This window comes from Sapajus apella, unplaced genomic scaffold (genome assembly GCF_009761245.1).
Source record: "Sapajus apella isolate SASKATOON/1434 unplaced genomic scaffold, GSC_monkey_1.0 scaffold1075, whole genome shotgun sequence".
Taxonomy (NCBI): domain Eukaryota; kingdom Metazoa; phylum Chordata; class Mammalia; order Primates; family Cebidae; genus Sapajus; species Sapajus apella.
In genome coordinates, this window is record NW_022438001.1 from 726 (window position 1) to 15,286 (window position 14,561).

At 39.7% G+C, this 14,561-nt stretch overlaps 1 long non-coding RNA gene across 1 annotated transcript; it reads left to right on the forward strand.

The window, feature by feature from the left end:
* The first annotated feature begins 2,322 nt into the window (after positions 1 to 2,322).
* On the forward strand, positions 2,323 to 9,189 carry LOC116546573. The gene is made up of 3 exons (XR_004266770.1): positions 2,323 to 2,516; positions 5,552 to 5,623; positions 9,166 to 9,189. It is a non-coding gene; the product is annotated as an uncharacterized LOC116546573 (long non-coding RNA).
* The last annotated feature ends 5,372 nt before the right edge of the window (positions 9,190 to 14,561 follow it).

Here is a 14,561-nt window from a genome sequence, read left to right on the forward strand (position 1 = left end):
TATGTGATTCCACAAGCAAATTACTCACCCTCTCCAAATGGAGCTTCCCTTCTGTTAAGTGTTGTTAAATGTATATATCCAACAGGTTGCTGTTGGAACCACTGAGAGTGTCTGTGAAAGCACTTATAAAATTGTGAAGAACTATCCAAATGCAAGGTATGATTATTAATTTAGACTATTTCAGGGTCAGAACTCCTGACCTCTTTATATTTCTTATAAGGTTATCTGTCTTACCCTCCCTTGTTTATACATTTCTACTAGAATATCATTGGTGCCATATTTTTCTGGCTGACCCCAATCTAAATTTCAAAAGGCAGCTTTTAGCACCTCCTCTAAGAAGACTTTTGTGTTCTTTCCCTGTGTTAGGTATTTTCTCTTTAGACTCTCAATAACCTATGCTACCTTTATTAAAACACATGTCATACTGTACTATTTCTTAGATAAAAGGACTTCTCTTGTTAACTAGATTTCCTCATGTGTTAGTTCTTCTATTTCATGATTTTGTCTCTCTTTTAAAGTGTTAGTTTTCTTACCTGTTTGATGATTTCTGTGTGTGCCCAACTTTGCACTTGAGATTAACTGTTACCGTATTGTGAATGCTAATTATCTCCTTACTGAAGATTGAAGACAGTGATTTTTAGTAAAGGCTGTATAGGTGCTATGATCTGCATGTGTCCTGTAAAGTTCATGTGTTGGAAACTTAATTCCCCACATAACAGTGTTGAGCAATGGCACCTTTGAGAGGCGACTGGGTCATGAGGGCTCTGCTCTCATGAATGGGTTCATGTTGTTATTATGGGAATGAATTTGTCATCTTGAGAGTAGGTTTGTTATCAAAGTGAGCTCAGCTCTTTCTTGATTTCTCTTGCCATGTGATGCCTTCTGCCATGTTATAATGCAATAAGGAGGTCCTCACCAGATATAGCCTCTCAAGATTGGACTTCCAAGCCCTCAGAACCATGAGCCAAATAAATTTCTATTTATAAGTTATCCAGTCTCAAGTATTCTTTTGTAACAGCACAAAACAGACTAAGCCAGCAGGGGATATGCCAGTAGTTAGTTTTCTGAGTGGTAATGTCCTCAGTTGACATTTTTTCCTTTTCTACGTTATATAAAAAGGAAGAAAGATGACATTCTAATAGATGAAAGACAACTATTAGTAAAATGATCTAAAGTTGACTTGGTTATTTTTAGCATTCTTTTGACGAAAGATTTGTCAACGTCTCAAGCATCAGAAAACTTTGTAAGGACAAAGGCTATACCTGTTCTTTATTTATTCACACTGTTCAGTGTACACAGAAAGTAATCAAATATTTTGGTTAAGTGAATTAATCACTTAGGAAGAAATGGAAGATATGAGTAGTAAAAATAATTTGATAAATTTACAAGGTCAATAGGAACACACAAGCCACAACTCATGTGTCCCCTTCTCTGCCCTGAAGACAGTGGCTTTTCTGTTTCTTCTGAGCAACAGAGCATACAGAAGGGGATTTCACCTCCTACTGCATCAGGACACCGATCTCATCACCTTACAATTGTATGCAGCCTGGAACGCAACCAGAGTGTCAGTTTACATATCGAGGCTGCTGGAGGTTGTATGACATCTTTTAAACAACTTGAGTCCATAATAACCAATCTTAGTCCAAAACAGCCAATCATACTGTAGCTGGTCTTCAAACTGCAAGCCACAATTAATTCACCTTGTGAGCTCTTGTTATTATAAATAAAAATCATGGTATTAGAGGTGAGAAAATGCCACACATGATCAGAAATGAGTTAGAGTCCATTCTTTTTCCTCCAGTTTTAAGGCATAGCAAATATGCAGGATTATTTCATACCTAATCAGTTTCACTGGTTCATATTTCATTTCTCAGCAAACCATTTCACTGGGCCCTAAACACTTTTTAGCAACACAGTTCCTACTATCTTCAGAATTTCATATTTGAAAACACCTCTTTTCTTCTAAAAGTCAGACATTTAGCCCACTCGAAAGGAGAAACAATCACAAAACTGTTGAGAGAATTAGAATGAGAGATTTATTTGTGGCCACTTCACCGTCATCTTTTTCTTTAAAGTCACTGTCTCCCTCTTCCTGTGACAAACATCATTCCTTAAGTATTTAACATACTACCTGGGTTCTATTTTTAAATTAATGAAAATGCATCATGCTAAGTGCTTCAAAACAAATTTCACACCACTGATTTCTGCTGTTGTTGCTTTTTTCCTGATAAACATCACTAAGCGATCGATTTAATCATCGCTTATTGTCTTCGGTTGCCAAACATTCCCTGACTTTGCTCAGCAAACGTTTCCATGTAACAGAAACTGGCCACCCTTTAAAAAATACTTCTAGGTATGATGGAGCCTTCTAAAATTGAAAAAAAAATATTTATCTGTCTCTGTCCGACGCAATCCACTGAAATGCAATCTGGGGATTATAAAGGGTCAGATGTTGCCTTTATAATAACAAACACCCAGCAACCAGAGGAATAAAAGTGAGAGGCTCAAGGAAAGAGGTAAGGCTATGGGGACACAGAATTTGTATGTTAGGGTAGGGAGTAATTTGGGAGAAGATATTCTACTGTAGTTTTTACTAAAATAATTTTTGAGGCTATTTATATGTAATGGCATATATGTTTTCTATGACTGTGATCTTTCTTCCAAATTGTATGTTTCAAAAATGAAGAGATAGCATTCCAGAGCTTCATGTAAAAAACAATTACCCAAATATTTTATTTAAAGTAAATCTATCCCTTGCATTTATTCTAATAGATTTTCCATCTTTCTTGGCATTAGATTGTACGTAAAAAAGTCACACTTCTCTTGAGAAGCCAAATACATGTATATAATTTATTAGTTGGTTATTTAAATTAAAATATAATTTTAATTAGTGCAAAATTAGTTCTTGTCATTAGGTAATATAAATAAGCAGTGGAACTACCCAGCTGCTACCAAGCCATCTGAATACCCAGCCAAGGCCATGTCAGAGCATGACCTAGCAGAAAATTACAACTACTACCACTGGCTGGGGCTCATGTTTCAGATCAGGAATGATAAATACCTGGCACTTCTATTACCACTCTCTTACATCATGCTCATGGCAGACATTAATAATCAATCATAATACTCTCCCTATGTCCAGGAGCAACCTTAGAATCCTTAACAGAGCCTCATGGTAGGCAGCCATAATCAATCAAGTCAGTGTTTGAGATGAAACCTATATTCATATACACAGAGATCAACAGCAAAAACCAAAGGCAAAGTGCAAGTTTATTCACTGTTAGGTGAGACCACTGCACCCTATGGCAAAGCCTTGGATCTGGCTCAGGCTCAAGGACAAAGTGGGAGTCCTCCTTCTTTCTCTCACAGAATCTGCATTCTGGAACATGAGCATTTGGGATCTGTCTGTTGGATGGGGGTTAAGGAAAGAGAAGTGGGGAAGAAGAGATGGGGAAGAGAAGAGAACAGTCAAAGGAGAGGGAAGGAATGAGCAAGGCAGGGCAGGCCCTAAGAGAGGCCTTGAATTAGCTTACTGATTTTACCACAACTCCTTACAAATAATAGTACACTTCTTGAGAGTTTACTACACAGTAGGTACAAGGCACAGTGCTAACCTTGATGTCATCATCTTACTTGGTAATCCCAAAACCCCTATGAGGAAGTTCATCAGTTAAAAATTGTGTGGGTGGCATAAGAATCAGAATCACCCTGGGAAATGGGTGTTACCTTCAAGGTAGAGTCGGGGTCAGGGATAATGGGAACTGTTTAGATGACATAGGTGTTAGGGCATGGAGAGGTTCTTACCCCTCTAGACCGGAGGGCAGGAGGCAGATCTGTGGAGCCCAGGGAAAGAGCTGTAGCTATAGCAGAGGGCCATCTGGCCAAAGGTGTGGCTTTGGGTAGAGGAATACAGCTACTATCCCACAGCTGAGAATGAGGGAGCTAGAGGGATCTATTCTCCAACCTCTCTCCCATTTCCTGCTAGTTCCTCCCATCGACCAAACCCCTCTGGAAAGCAGAGAGCAATGGCCCTTTGATGTGCTTCAAGGCAGCTTTCCCTTGCAATGTAGCAAAAGGGCACAGGCAGAACTGGATCTGGAGGGGCAAGCAGAATATTCAGCACAGGCGGGTGGCAGAAAACCCAAACAACAGTGACTAACCATACAGGTTTCTATTGAAAAGAGAAGTTACAACTGCTCAGCAGGGAAGTCGTTAGCAACCCAGTCTCCTGTGAGCTCTCTGCTCTCCTCTCATGCTGGAAAGACCTCCTCCAGCCCTGGGTACCACACTCACACTCCAGGCAGGAAAAAGGAGGAGAGCAAAAAGCAAAAGCCAAGTTTGACCTGAGTGTATCAGGAAAACAATTAGTGTCCCCAGAATACTTATATCTCATCGGCCAGACCCAGGTGATGGGTCCTTTTCTGGCTGCAAAGGGAGTAGGGGGAGGGAAGTATTTTTAACTGAGCTAGAGTCATCAGATAAGATACATAATACCTAGTTAAATTTAAATTTCAAATAAATAATAAATCTTTAGTAAATGAGATACACTTTTACTAAAAAATTATTCATAGTTTATTTAAAATACAATTTAACTGTACCGCGTATATTTTTATTTCTAAGTCTGGCTACTCTAACCTGGGCACATTGTCACCCAAACAAAATCGAAGGGTTTACTATGGAAGAAGGGTGGTACAGATACTGAGTATGGTATGAGCTGCAGCTGCCACAGATGAGTACTATTATTATTCCCATTTTACAGTTTCAGAAGCCAAGGCTTAGAGAAAGGGAGGAATTTAACCAGGTTATACAGCTAATAAGTGCTGAAGCTGGGTTTAGATCCTGGTTAGGTTAAACCCAGTGCTTTTCGGCATTTATATTATCAGCCTCTGTGACTTAAGAGGCTTCAGAACAGCAAAAGAGAAGTCAAGAGCTCTCTAACACAGTGACTGCCCCACCAGTGAAATGTGTTCTAATAGAGGCAAGATTGTCACCATGAAGGTCAGATTGTTGGTAATCAGATTAGCAACTACACCTCATAGAGCAGTGGTTCTCCATCAAGGGGAGGCAAGTTTGCCACGTTCCCCCACCCCCAGAGGGGTACTTGGCTATAGCTCGAGACATTTTCTGTTGTTAAAACTTGGGAGAGTGCTATTGGCATCTCAAAGACAAGGCCAGGGATGGTGCTAAATATTCTATAATGCATAAAACAGTCCTTCACAATAAAGAAACATCTGATCCAAAATGCTGAGATTCTACAGGAAATAATGAGTAGAATCTGTAGAAGAGTATCCTGCAGTACATATCCCCCTAATACAAAGCGAGAGCTTGGACAAAGGCCCATACATGAGAATATTTCACCTAACATCTCTATCATTTTTTAAAAAGTTTCAACCATTTTATTTAAAATTGTGCCAATAAAAATGCTGGAGACACAGTCTTCTCATTTTTGCAATATGAGGGAACAAATAGGTTTACAAAATTGCCCACATTACTTTAACATCTTCTAACATTTTTTATAGCACATCTTACTGTAATGTATTTGTTCTTACAGTTCCCACTTGTTGGTAAGATTCTCAGAGGCGAGGAACAATGTCCTCAATTTGTTTCACTGATACAATGCCTGGTATATAGGATGCACTTCCATTTTTAAGCAAAAATAATTTGTTACCTGTACTGTAAACCTGAAATTAGTGAAATTAATTCTTAATCTTTTAAAAATAATATTAAAAACCAAAAATTCTCTTATTCTTGGATATAATCCTGAGATCAGCTTGGTAGGTGATTAAAACATTAAGCAGTCTGCATAATACTTTTGTAGACAGGCCTAGTTGCTTATTTCCCTAACATCTGTATCTGAGAGTACAACTGATCACATGCTATTTTATGGCTTAGATTTAGACATTTAACATTTCCCACAGCATATAAACAAAAGTAAAGAATATGCCAGGAAAATATATTCTATAGCCAGAGAGACCAGGGCCCTTGCAAGGGACTTTAGAGTTCAAAATTATGAAAACAGTTATTAGTGCCATGATAGAACTATTTGTTTAAAACAAATAGCAGTATATGCCCAAGGAATTTAATATCTTTACAGCCATGTGATCCCTAATAACAGGAATACATTCTGAGAAACGTGTCCTTAAGAGATTTCATTGTGTGAACATCATAGAGTGCCTTTATGCAAACCTAGATGGTACGTACTCAGGCTATAAGGTAGAGCCTATTGCTCCTAGGCTACAAACCTGTATAGCACATGTCTGTCTTGAACACTGTAGGCAATTGCAACACAATGGTAAGCATTTGTGTATCTAAATATAGAAAAGGCATAGAAAAAATACAGCAATATAATCTTATGGGAACCACCATCCATATGCGGTCCATCACTGACTGATACATTGTTATGCAGCTCATGACAATATTTCTTTACTAAAGCCAATCATAAGTAAAAGTAAAGGCCAGGCGTGGTGGCCTCCACCTGTAATCCCAGCACTTTGGGAGGCCAAGGCAGGAAGATTGCTTGAGTCCAGGATTTCAAGGCTACAGTGAACTACAATCATGCACACTAGTCTGGGTGACAGAGACCCTATCTCTAAAAAAGTAAAAATAATTATTAAAAAGTAGAAGTATTCCTGACCACCTCTGGGGATATGAAAAAAGAAAAAGAAAAAAGTAGAAGTAAATATGATGCTTAAAATCATATTTTGTCACCCAGGCTGGATTGCAGAGATCACTGCAGCACCGTCCACATGGGCTCAAGTCATCCTTCCACCTCAGCCTCCCGAGTAGCTTGGACTACAGGTGCACACCACTATGCCTGGGTATTTTTTTATATTTTTTGTAGAGACAGGTTTTCACCACATGGCCCAGGCTGGTCTCAAACTACTGGGCTCATGCCATCCTCCTGCCTCGATCTCCCAAAGTCCTGAGATTACAGGCAGGAGCCACCACAACTGGCCTGTTTAGATTCTTTTGGATCCACTGCACTACTACTGTCTTCTCACTATGTTAGATACAAATTTAGAAGACCAGAGTTCACCCAAATTTAATCTTCCCAGATAGGCTTTTTGATTCAAGAACAGTCTGTGTCAGAGAATGATTATTGATAAATGGTCACAGATTTGAATTTGCATGTATGCTCCATTTCATAGATATCTTCAAAGAGATAGTAGTTGCTTTACTAGTATAACTAATGAATAGATGAGGGCAAAGAGCTAGATTTAAGCCATTATTCTAATTGTTAAAAATACGTTGTTGATCAGAATCTAGTTTGGAGCTATTTTCTTTCTTCTTCAGTGTTTATCTGATTATCTTGCTAGTCTATGCATGGTATCTTTTGACACTCCCCAACACAGACACTAGGCTAAAGATGTTGATATCCCTGGAGATTCTTGCCAGATCTCTAGCCCAAACCTTGCACTGTTGAGACAGTGCCAGACATACACTGGATGTCAAGCCAACAGCTTTTGAAGAGTAGACTGCATCGTCATTGCTAGTCTAGCATTATTTATTTATCAAATGTATAAATTACCATTTGATTATCAAGGTGTTTGTGTTAGCTGGAACCAGAATTTTAAATTTATTAAAGATATGAGTTCCATGGGGTTTTTCCAAATGGAACTTTAGCCAAAGGATATTGGTTACTTAAGTAACTGAAAGAGACCATTAAGAGACTGGGTTCCTTTCTAAAGTGGTCCATTGGCATAATCTCAGGGAGAGGAACCAGCAAGTGTAAATCATTTGCTCTGTTAGGTACTATGCGTATGTTTTCCCTGTTTACTTTTCACAAGAATAACTCCTCATTACCATTTTAAGGATGAGGAAAATGCCCTCAGACATGTAACCTAATAAAGCATCAGTTTATTTATCTACAAAATGGGAGTAATAATCGTACCTACCTCATGAGTATGTTGCGATGATTAAATGGGATAACACATGCAAAACTAAATTACATGATGGTAATGTAAATACTGTTAGGTTTTGTTGGTTTTTTTGTTTTGTTTTTGAGATGGAGTCTTGCTCCGTGGAGTGCAGTGGCATGATCTTGGCTCACGGCAACCTCTGCCTCCCGGGTTCAAGAAATTCTCCTGCCTCAGCATCCTGAGTGGCTGGGACTACACACCTTAGCCACCACACCTGACTAATTTTTGTATTTTCAGTAGAGATGGGGTTTCACCATGTTGGCCAGGCTGGTCTCAAACTCCTGACCTCAAGTGATCCACCTGCACTGGCCTCCCAGAGTGCTGGGATTATCAGCATGAGCCACTGCACCTGGTAGGTCTTGTTATGAATTTCTACTAACAAGGCCACAGTGTGAGAAAGTGAATCCAGAGCCCTTCTTCTAAGATTCCAGTGACCTTCAAATAACTGCAGTAACAATTTTTTCAGTGCAATCTTTTAACTACAGTAACATACAGTAGCAATTAACTACAGTAACTTTTTTTCAGTGCAATTTTTTCATGCAATCTTAGGCCTGCCTCAGGTGGACCATACATACACATTGACCTTTTTATATCTCCCATTTTTAACTTACTATTTAATTTCCAGAACTCACCTCCAGCCTCCAAAACAAAAGGAAAAAAAAAAAAAATCCTACAGACCAAGCAACTTGTACATGCTGATCCCTCATCTTAAATCGTCCTTTCTTTCAGATTTTAAGAAAACTATGATCATTTTAGTCTGATGTGCTTGGATTATAGCAGCATAGGACTCTATCATAGGAAGGATGATCCTTAGCTAGGGTTCCCAGACAGGAAACCTATGCGTGGCTGGTGACCTGCAATATGACAACCACCAACTGCTCACTGCTGACTCTGCTCTTGGAAAGCTACCACCCGCTATTGCCTGACACTTGATGGTGATTACAAATGTAATACAAGCATGCACAGCCTAACACTGTTTCTGTATAAAACATGTGCCGCGGTAGTCCTGTAATGTTATAATGGAGCTGAAATATACCTAACACCTAGTGACATCATAACTGTCATCATGTCACAGTACAGCACATTATCCATGTTTGTGGTGATGCTGGTTTAAACAAACCTACTGTGCTGCAGGTCATATAAAAGTATAGCATGTGTAATTTTGTACAGTACATAATACTGGATAATGATATAAATGACTATGTTACTGTTTACGTATTTACTATGCTTTTTTTCATTATTTTAGAGTACATGCCTTCTACTTACTTTTAAAAAAGTTAACTGTAAAACAGCCTGAGGCAGGTCCTTCAAGAGGTATTCTAGAAGGCATTGTTGTCAGAGGAGATGACAGCTCCACGTGTGTTACTGTCCTTGAAGACCTTCTAGCGGGACAAGATGTGGAGGTGAAAGACAGTGATATTGATGATCCTGACCTTGTGTAGGCCTAGGCTAGTGTGCATGTTGTGTCTTTGTTTGTGTCCATGTCTTTGTTTTAACAAAAAAGTTTAAACAGTAATAGAAAAATAAAAAAAATAAATATATGAAATACTAAAAAAATGGCCAGGGGTGGTGTGGTGGTTCATCCCAGCACTTTGGGAGGCCAGTGAAGGTGGATCACCTGAGGCCAGGAGTTCAAGACCAGCATGGTCAACATGGTGAAACCCCATCTCTATTAAAAATACAAAAAAATTAGGTATGGTGGTGGGCTCCTGTAATCCCAGCTACTCCGGTGGCTGAGGCAGGAGAATCATTTGAATCTGGGAGGCAGAGGTTGCAGTGAGCCAAGATCATGCCATTGCACTCCACCCTGGGCAACAAAAGCAAAAACTCCATCTCAATACACACACACACACACACACACACACACACACACACACACACACACAGAGGTATGTATGTATTATAATGTGTTTTAAGCAAAGTGTTATAAGAGTTAAAAAGTTAAAAATAAAATGTTTTAAAATAAATTACATTAAGCTAAGATTTATTACTGAAGAAAGAAAAACTTCTAAAATAAACTTTGTATTGTCTAAGTATACAGTATTTATAAAGTCTACGTAATGTTCAATAATGTTCTAGGTCTTCACATTCTTTCATGCCTCACAGACTTACCAGAGCAACTTCTAGTCCTGTAAGTTCCATTTATGATAAATTCCCTACACAGGTGTTTGGTTCTTATATTATTTTTTTCCCATTGTTTATATATTTTTTTACTGTACATTTTATGTTTAGATACACAACTGCTTATCATTGTATTACAATTACCTATAATATTCAGGACAGTAACATGCTGTACAGATTGGTAGCCTAGAAGCACTATAGTATATAGCCTTGCTATGTAGTAGGCTACACTACCTAGGCTTGTATAAGTACATGCTTTTTTTAAAAAAAAGACAGGATCTCACTTTGTTGCCCACGCTGAAGTTCAGGGGCGAGATCATGGCTCACTGTAGCCTTGACTTCCCAGTACACTCTATGATGCTCACAAAATCACCTGATTTCTCAGAATGTATTATCATCCTATTCATTACTGTACATCTCCTTTTTTTCAAATTTAACAAGGTAACAGCACGCACAGAGTCAGAGTTCCCTTACTTCAGGAAGCCTTCCTTGACTCCACCTATTGGTTTCTCATGCTCCGATGTCTATTGTGTCCTTAATCATATCACTTTGTGCTATGTTACAATTACCTATCTATGCGACTTCATCCCTGACTAGGCTGTAAACTCCTAGGAGATACATCCTGTGTCTGAGACTGTGGTATTCCCACTGCCCAGCACATTATAGGTAATCAATAAACACTTAATAAGCAAACAAATAACATATGAGAAACCAAGGAAATAAGAATGAATACACGGTGTCTTTGGACCCACTTGCGTGGTCATGGCTGTGATGGAGAGAAGAGGAGAGTTTTGAATGGGGTGGATTGTAGTCCACCTTAAGCAGTAAGGTGGGTTAGAATACCGAGACCTTAAGTATTCAGGTGTGGTGATCTAGATAGGAAAGAACCACTTTTTTTTTTTCCCAATTTAAAAATTACAGTAAGAAATAAACCAGAAAATCAAGAAAAAGTGGATAAATTCCAGACACTTACACCCTCCCAAGACTAAACCAGGAAGAAGTTGAATCCTTGAATAGACCAATAACAAGGTCTGAAGTTGAGGCAGCAATTAATAGCCTGTAAACCAAAAAAAGTCGAGGACCAGATATGTTCACAGTCGAATGCTATCAGAGGTAAAAAGAGGAGCTGGTACCATTCCTTCTGAAACTATTCCAAACAATACAAAAAAAAGGGAATCCCCCGTAACTCATTTTATGAGACCAACATCATCCTGATACACAAAACTGGCAGAGACACAACTAAAAAAAAAAAATTTCAGGCCAATATCCATGATGAACATTGATGTGAAAATCCTCAATAAAATACTGGCAAACCAAATCCAGCAGCACATCAAAAAGCTTATCTATCATGACCAAGTCAGCTTCATCCCTGGAATGCAAGTCTGGTTTAACATATGCAAATCAGTAAACATAATCCATCACATAAACAGAACCAAAGGCAAAAACTACAAGATTATCTCAATAGATGCAGAGAAGGCCTTTGACAAAATTCAATAGCCCTTTATTCTAAAAACTCTCAATAAACTAGGTATTGATAGAATGTATCTCAAAATAATAAAAGCTATTTATGATAAACCCACATCCAATATCCTATTGAATGGGCAAAAACCAGAAGCATTCCTTTTGAAAACCAGCACAAGACAAGGATGCCCTCCCTCACTCCTACCATTCAATATAGTATTGGAAGTTCTGGCCAGGGCAATCAGGCAAGAAAAAGAAATACAGGGTATTCAATTAGGAAAAGAGGAAGTCAACTTGTCTCCATTTGCAGATGACATGACTGTATATTTAGAAGACCCTATTGTCTCAACCCAAAATCTCCTTAGATAAGCAACTTCATCAAAGTCTCAGGATACAACATTAATGTGCAAAAATCACAAGCATTCCTATACAGCAATAACAGACAAACAGCCAAATCATGAGTGAACGCCCATTCACAATTGCTACAAAGAGGATTAAATACTTAGGTACACAACTTACAAGGGATGTGAAGGACCTCTTCAAGGAGAGCTACCAGCCACTGCTCAGGGAAATAAGAGAGGACACAAACAGATGGAACAATATTCCATGCTTATAGTTAGGAAGAATCAATATTGTGAAAATGGCCATACTGCCCAAAGTAATTTATAGATTCAATGGTATCCCCATCAAGCTACCACTGACTTTCTTCACAGAATTGGAAAAAAACCACCTTAAATTTATGGGGGGGAAAAAAGCCCCCATAGCCAAGACAATCCTAAGCAGAGAAAAAAAAAAAAAAGCGGCAGTATCATGGTACCTGGCTTTAAACTGTACTACAAGGCTACAGTAATCAAAACAGTATGGTAATGGTACCAAAACAGAGATATAGACCAATGGAACAGACAGAGGCCTTAGAAATAATGCCACACATCTACAACCATCTGATCTTTGATAAACCTGACAAAACGAGCAATGGGAAAAGGATTCCCTATTTAATAAATGGTGTTGGGAAAACTGGCTAGACATATGCAGAAATCTGAAAAATGGATCCCTTCCTTACACCTCATACAAAAGTTAACTCAAGATGAATTACAGATTTAAACATTTAAGACCTAACATCTTCAACAGCATCTTGAAAAAATGCACTGAAAAAGAAAAACAAAAACAAAAAACCTAACATCATAAAAGCCCTAGAAGAAAACCTAGGTATTACCATTCAGGACATAGGTATGGGCAAGGACTTCATGACTAAAACACCAAAAGCATTGGCAGCAAAAGCCAAAATAGGCATATGTGATCTAATTAAACTTAAGAGCTTCCGCACAGCAAAAGAAACTATCATTGAGGGGATCCAAGATGGCCAAATAGGAACAGCTCTGGATTGCAGTTCCCAGTGAAAATGCAGAGGGTGAGTGATTACTGCATTTCCAAACAAATTTTTACTGTCCACAGACCAGGAGATTTCCGGGCAGAAAAATGCCACCAACCCCCAGGGTGGCCGTTTCAGTTGGCGCCGCGAGTCTCCACACAAAAACTCACACATCTCCAGGCACCTTTTGAAATGGTGACTGGAACACCAGGGAGACAGTCACCCATGCAACTGAAAAAAAAGGGGACTGAAACGGGGAGCCAGGACAGGAGATTCCCAGGTGGAAAACCACCATGAGTCCCCAGCATGGCTGTTTCATCCAGCGCAGTGAGTCTCTGCACAAAATCTCACACAAATCTGGGCACCTTTACAACTGGTGGCTGGAACACCTGGGAGACAGAGTCACCCATGCAACTGAAAAAAAAAGGGGCTGAAACAGGGAGCCAGGGGATCTGGCTCAGCTGGTCCCACCCCCACAAAGACCTGCAATCTGAAACGCTCTGGATTGAGAGTTTCACAGCAAGCACAGCTGGACCCAGGATGGTCCACCTCTGTGTAGGAAGGGTATCCGTCATCACTGAGGCAGTCCACCGCTACAGAGGCAGTCTGCCATTACTGAGGCAGTTTGCCATTACCGAGGCAACCCGTCATTACCAAGGCAACCCACCATTACAGAGACAGTCTGCCATTACAGAGACACTCCGCCATTACTGAAGCAGTTCTAACTATACCCCGTAAACAAAACTGCAAGGAGGTTCACATAGCAGCTGGGCAGAGCCCACAGCAGTTCAGCAACACCTCTGCTGGCAGACTGTGACCAAGCTACCTCCTCACCGGACAGGGCATCTCTGAAAAAAGGCAGCAGCATGACAGAAACTTATAAATAAAGCCCCACCTTCCTGGGACAGAGCACCTGGGAAAAAAAGGCGGTTATGAGTTCTGCTGCAGCAGACTTAAACACACCTACTGAGTAGCTCTGAACAGAACAATGGAGTTCGCAGCTCAGCACCTGAGATCCTATAAAGGACAGACTGTCTCTGCAAGCAGCTCCCCAACCCCTTTATATCCAAAGAGCCACCTCCTAAAGGAGAGCTCAGACTGACATCTGGCAGGTATCCTTCTGGGATAAAGATAGAAGTAGAAGACTGCCAGCAACCCTTACTGTTCTGCAGCTGCTATAGGTGATCCCCAGGCAAGTAGGGTCTGGAGTGGACCTCCAGCAGTCCTACATTAGAAGGGCCTGACTGTTAGAAAGAAAACTAAGAAACAGAAAGAAATAACTTCATCATCAACAAACAGGACATCCACTCAGAGACCCCATGTAAAAGTCACCAACTACAAAGACCAGAGGGAGATAAATCCACAAACATGGGAAGAAACCAGCATAAAAAGGATGAAAACACCCAAAACCAGAACGCCTCTCCTCCTCCAAGGGATAACAACTCCTCACCAGCAAGGGAACAAGGCTGGATGGAGAATGAGTCTGATGAATTGACAGAAACAGGCTTCAGAAGGTGGGTAATAAGAAATTTCTCTGAGCTAAAAGAACATGTTCTAACCCAATGCAAAGAAACTAAGAACCTTGAAAAAAAGGTTTGACGAAGTGCTAGTGAGAATAAACAGCTTAGAGGGGAATATAAATGAATTGATGGAGCTGAAAAACACAACATGAGAACTTTGTGAAGCATACA